This window comes from Convolutriloba macropyga, chromosome 8, assembly GCF_964194025.1.
Source record: "Convolutriloba macropyga chromosome 8, txConMacr16.3, whole genome shotgun sequence".
In the NCBI taxonomy this organism is placed as follows: domain Eukaryota; kingdom Metazoa; phylum Xenacoelomorpha; order Acoela; family Convolutidae; genus Convolutriloba; species Convolutriloba macropyga.
This window is the reverse complement of record NC_134475.1, coordinates 26,984,332-26,990,844: the sequence shown is the minus strand read 5'-3', so window position 1 is coordinate 26,990,844 and position 6,513 is coordinate 26,984,332.

Below are 6,513 nucleotides of genomic sequence, written 5' to 3'. Positions count from 1 at the left end.
CAAACTCTATCCTACTTGCGTGAATAATTTAGACCACCAAGTTCCTTAGTTCTTTATTATTAAATAGATGTCACAACCGCAATGGCGACGTGAATTTTACACAAATTGATGCCATATAACAGAAAAATAAACCAATCGTGCTTCAATTTTAATCAAAAATATTAAAACAGATGGTAAGAGCAGATAGAAAAGAACACGCAAAAAGAAATGAAATTCTTTTTCAAAAAAAATTTTCATCTTCGCGATCTAATTTATAATACCTAAAAGCAACTAGCAGCCAATTTACGAATACGTATTTTCTTTATTTTACTATCAAAAAATTGAACGGATGGTTGTAAAAATTTCAGGGTCAAAGCATTCTAGATTCATCGAATAAACTTCAGTGGTTTGATAGCCTATTTTCGACGACATAAACCATATACAAAAAGAATGAAATCAGAACACGATAAACGGTCCTGCATGATTTTTATATAACCGGAAAAATTAAGTTATATTCGATATGCATAAAAAATGCACCAACTAAACAGTACCAGAAATCTGAAAAATGTCTTTAATATAAAAACACTCAAATATAAAAAGCAGCTCATTGTATTATATACCTGTCAAACTTACAATGCCACAAAACAATGTACTGTATGCTATTCCGGGAAACCCAAAACCGCACCAATAAATAAGGTACCCATCGGGTCGCCGGAAAACATCAGCCATTGATTTAAATAATGATTTAAATATCAGCAATCGATTGCGATTGAAAGAACAGAATAAAGGAAAATGAATAGAGAAACATAACCGACTTGAATCGGGCGAATTGCTCTCAAACGACCGGCGAGTGGTTGGCTTCGTCAAAAGCTAGCCACGTTTTAGTGAGGCTAGCTTTAGATTAATTGAAGGGACTTAAGGTGAGCCCAGCAGGGGTGCACCGCAGCGGGGGTGCAAAAGTGGATTGGAGGGACTGATGTGGCGGCGGTGGGTGGGTAGGGTTTTGGATCAATATCTAAGAACCACCTTTCACAACAAGTATAAGTCTCCAAAACAGTTTCTGTTAATCGCACACTTGAAGAATAGTGGGCTGAACAGCTCTAGAGAATTTAATGCAAAATGGGCGGTACCGCTTTATCCCGTTTATGAAGACGAAAGTCAAATGGGTCAGACAAAAAATCGGCAAGCGAAAAACTGCATAAAAGAGAAAAATAAGATTAATATTTTTGCGACAAATTGCTTTTAAGAGCAATTAACAATGATTTCCTAAGAAGTGCCTGTTGCGTCATTTAAGATAAAAACATTTCTACTGTAACCCATTGTTAATGAGGATCAGAGATGATAACATTACGCCGCATGACAGCAGCTGACGTGCAGAATCAAGAAAAACAGAGAGAGGAGAGAGACAAAACGTGAACGCGAAAGAGAGGGAAAGAAACTCTAACCGACAGAGAGATAAAGTGAGATAGGAATATTTTCCATGATGGGATTCGAATTTGCAACTTCTAGTTTTCTAGACTTGTTAGTAAATAAATCAAATAGAAAAAAACTGAAAAGGAAAATTCAAAAAAAATCAATTTCGCAGTAGAAAACGTCCAAAGCCAATTTTGTCTTGTAAGTTCTGTCAAGTAACCCATCTCCGAGACTGAAAAAAATTCATTGGCAAGTAATGGTCTTTAAACTCCGAAAAGGATAAAAAAAAATGTTGAAAAATTTTGGAACTATTGCAAATTATAAAATCTTGCTAAAATTCAAAATACTAATATCTTAAGAACCGTTTCATTGTCCATATCCCTGTTTCAAGCCTGAATTAGATTCACTGGCTCAAAGATCCATCCACTTGGAACATAACGTGGAACACGTGGAGTCATAAAAAACATTGATCACCATCCCATTAACCCTAGGATCTATGCAGCAGCTTATTATCAAACCTTGGACGAGGTCACAGGGCCCCTGGTGCCGGAAAAAACCGAAAACATAAAATTGCAATTATTTTAAAAAACTCCTTAAATTCGTGCTTTTAAAATCTTGAACATTCCATTACATCTATGAAGCAACATTAAACTATTAAGAAACGTATTATAAAACCCTAGAGGCAGTTCCGTGGCTTTTGAGGCTAGAGAAACCTAAAAATGACAAAATTTTTAAAAAATTGAAAAATAGCAAATTTACAAAATCAATTGCTTAAACTTGTGATATTAAAATTAATCTATGACCAACAAAATTTTCCCAGTAAATTATTATCAAACCTTAACGCAGTTTTGTTGACAGTTGAGGCTCAAAACCTGAATAATGACTAAAAATGTCAAAAAATTTAAAAGGCAAAAATTGTCAAAAAAATGCAAAAAATTCATGATATTAAAATATTGCAATTTATATAAAATCAATACAACTTCAAATAAACGAATCAAAAAATTATTATAAACAAAAAAAGTTGAAAAACTATTCCATAGCCGATAAAAAATTGTCAGTATTTTTCTATCAAACCTCCTAGGATGTTTTTTGGCCCCTGGGTCTGGAAAGACCTGAAAAAGGAAAAATAAACGTCAAAAAATGGAAAAAAATGTCAAAATAAACGCTTAAATTCGTAATTTTAAAATATTGAAACCATTCCATTACCACTAAACACTATGCAATTATTAATACCTAGAGGAGGTTCCTCAACGTCCAGGGTTGCTAAAAATCGAAAACCGTCAAAAATTTCAACAAATTCGAAAAAAAATTGCAAAATAGTATAAATTTGCGAGTTTTTAGCGAGCGTCAGTAGCTAGAAAAAGGGTGGTGGGGGATGCGCAGAGGGCTGATGATGGGGAATTTGGGGCAACAATGGGGTGGGGTAAAAGCGCGTGTGGGGATCGGGTGTCAACAGTAGAGGGGTCTTACGAACAACCATAAGTATAAGTCTCCGAAACAGTTTAAGCTGAAACAGAGCTTAAAAGCTCTAAGAGCACTAAAAAACCGCTGGGCGCTACCTGTTTATCCAGTTTTTGGGGACAAAAAGTCAAAAACGTCAGACGAAAAATCGGTCAAGGAAAAAGTCGCATTGAAAAAAGACCGACGGGACTAATATAATTGCTACAAACTGCGTTTGAGAGCTATTATTAAATAAATAAAAGAATATGAATCAGAAAATCGATTGAAACAATTTGATTGTTAAATATTATTGCCCGCTAATTCGATTGGCTTTCGTAGTAAGAATTACCTGTTGCTTAAAAAGATTATAAAAGCATTAGTATTCATACCAAAAAAAACATTAGACCTCGTAACTATGACAAGTAGAACAAAGTTCAAATAACGGGCATACGAAATTGGTCTTTATGAGTTCATTACATTTCTATTTTTGAATTCCTTTTTCGATATTGACTGTTCATTTCAGATTTCTTTATTGAACAGCTGCTGTTCAAAATCATATTGAGAAGAATGAGCGAAGAAATAAAACATACCCGGCAGATTGCCGGAAAATAGCCGCCGTTGATTCCAATAAGCATGATTGGGATTGAAAGAATAGATATTGAAAAAAAAAGATTTTTGAACAAAAACATATTTAAGTCCGATTTATTTTGATGACATTTCGTAGTTGAACATACTTTTGTCTCTCAGTGAGAGGCTACAGGGTCTAGTATCAATACCAATAAGCATTATAGATAGTAACTAAAACTTATGAGAACAAAGTTCAAGTACCGGGCATCTAAAACTGGGCTTTATGGGTTTATCCCGTTTCTATTTCGGACTTCAATTTTTTAGACTCTGTTCATTTTGAATTGCTTCGCTGAGCAACTGATGTTCAAATTCACTTTAAGCAGAATGAGAGAAGAGAGAAACTAGCCTAGAGAAGTCGAAAAGATTTCACGCAAAATGTTGAAAAAGCGGCAAAATGGTAAAGCGAAAAAAAGTCCGACGAAGTAAAAAAAAATTAGGAGCGCTATAAAAGCCGGCTGAGAAGATGAAGGCGGCTATTAACAAGCCTAGAGAAGACAAAAAAAATTTACGCAAAATGTTGCAAAAGCTGTGCACTAAAGTTTAAAAATTTTGATTGATAACTTAAAAAAAATTGCGCCACAATAATAAACGACAAAGAGGACGAGGGAGGTTATTAACAAGTAAAGAAATCAGAAAAAAATTGCTCATTAGGAGCAAATATGCTTCGAAAGTATTATTTTCGCTGTTCACTTGACTCGCAAAAAAGATATGAGACAGGATTGAATAGAAAAAAATGCGGCAAAGTTCCTTTACTGAACACATTACGCCAAACCGATTGAGCCAGAAAAATAATTCGCCAGAAAATCATGCCCGTCTTTCGGCAGGAAAACAATAGTCATCTGCACCTTAGCTTTCGCAATTGACTGGATTCTCAGGCTTGGAAGGGGGTAACACACTTCAAATCACGTTATATGAGGTTACAATAGACCAATACATCATAAAAGAAACCGATTTCGCTCCATAAATGATTCCACTCTCAGTAGTTAACAGTCACTATTTGAGTTCAGCTGCTTACAACTTTGACTGAAAGGGCAATTAAGATCGCTTGAAAAAATAACGTAAGAGTCCACAAAAAAACGCCCAAGCAAAAATAGTATTATAAAAAAGGCACACATACTACAACAATAATGGCGTCAAACTTTATTCGAGAGTGATTTCAAAGGTCAAACCTCTTAGATCCATAATATTGATTTCAATTATCAAAAAAGCCAAATAAGAGTGTTTGACCTGACCACTAAACGTGTATGAATACACACTGGAATTTTCATCTGATTTCCGACAGTTATACAAATTCCCTTCGTGTACAAGTTATACAAATTGTGTACAAGAGCTGAACCAAATCACAAAGAACTGTTCACTGGAGCAACGTATAGTTTTTGTCGTGCCACATTGTGATTCCAGATTTAGAGCCAGCAAAAAACCGAAATATTGAGACGATGATTATGTAAAAGCCACCAGTGATCGAATTACAGCAAAAAAATGTCCAGAACATTTCCAGAAAATCACCGCCATTGAATTCAAAAATTTCGATCGGATTGAACCAAATTGATTGCATTCCTGTTGGGCACATTCGGAAAAGAAATAAGTGAAATCAAAAGAATGCTCTAGAAAAAGCTCCAACAAAAATTTTGCATAAAGAATCGCTTCAAACTTCGTTCGAGGGCAATTAAAATTAGCCAGAATATTCCCAGAAAATAGCTGCCAATGATTTCTATAAACTCAAAGGGTAGCCAATTTGATTGGATTTCATAGTTGGGCCCTCTTGTTTTTCAATCAGATACAGGGATTAAAATCATTAGCACCAAACATTAGACCTGGTATCTAAGATCAATTAGAAATAGTTCAAACACCGGACATCTAGAGCTGTTCTTTAAATGCTTATCCCGTTTCAATTTTCGGATTTAATTTTTTGATACTGACTCTGTTTCTTTCAGATTATTTACTGCGCAACTGCTGTTTAAAATCACTTTACACAGAATGAGCGAGGATTGCAACAAGTTGAAGAGAAGTCAAAAGCATTTCGTGCAAAATTTCCAAGAACCGGCAAAATTGGGTGAATAATAAAACATTTGTTATTGAGAAATTAAAAGAAATAGGAGCGCAGTAACAGCCGGCAGAGATGACATCGACTGTTAAACATAAATGTCCGACTAATGTCTGACCAATTGATCTCGAGCAACTAACGTGGGCTCAATTCTATTGCAACATTCATCAGCTTCGGAGTAGCGGGGCAATAGCTTTATTAGCAGGCTTCTAATGATGTTATTAGAAATTATCTTGTCCACTATAAGATTGTTAAAACAAAACCTACTTCGTCATGCATTTCACAAGACTTTTAGTAGTATACTGCCAAAACTTAAGTTTAGCTCTTTAAAACTGTCAAGAAGTCAAGAGTGAAAAAAGTCACTCGAAAAATCATAACCATCAAGAGATAGATGTGCGTTAAAAAAGACACACATGACTAAAATAACTGCGTCAAGCTTCGTTCCATAGCAATTAAAAATTTGTTCCCAAACCACCAAGCCAAACGCGAAGCTTTGGTTTTGGCAGTAGCCAGTTTAAACTGACAGTAGGGAGGTCATTCTCACATAAGAGGGCCAGAAAAAAAGGCGCTGAAGTATACATTAGACGCGGCAGTTAAAAAGAAGAAAAATAGCCACCATTTAATTATAGAAGATAAGGTCTCAATTAATAATCGCTGTATAGATTGACTGAAGCCTGGATCAAGTGAAAATTTCTGACGCAAAAAAAGTGGAGAGTCACGAATAAATGCAATGCTGTTCACGAAAAGAGATCTGAAATTTAGGGAATAAGAACAATGTTGAACAATAATGATCACAACGCTGACAAGAGATCACTGTTAGCCTAATGCTGTTCCGTCACGATAACACACACGCCTCAATATTATTATTTCCAAGTTTTTTCAAAATGGCGGAATATATATCAAATTTTCATTTTGAAATTTACGCATCGTAGAGAAAAAAAAGCATTATTTTGCAGCTGTTTTGATTCTTAATTTAAAAAACATTTTATTGCAGGTTGAAAAAGCGGAGC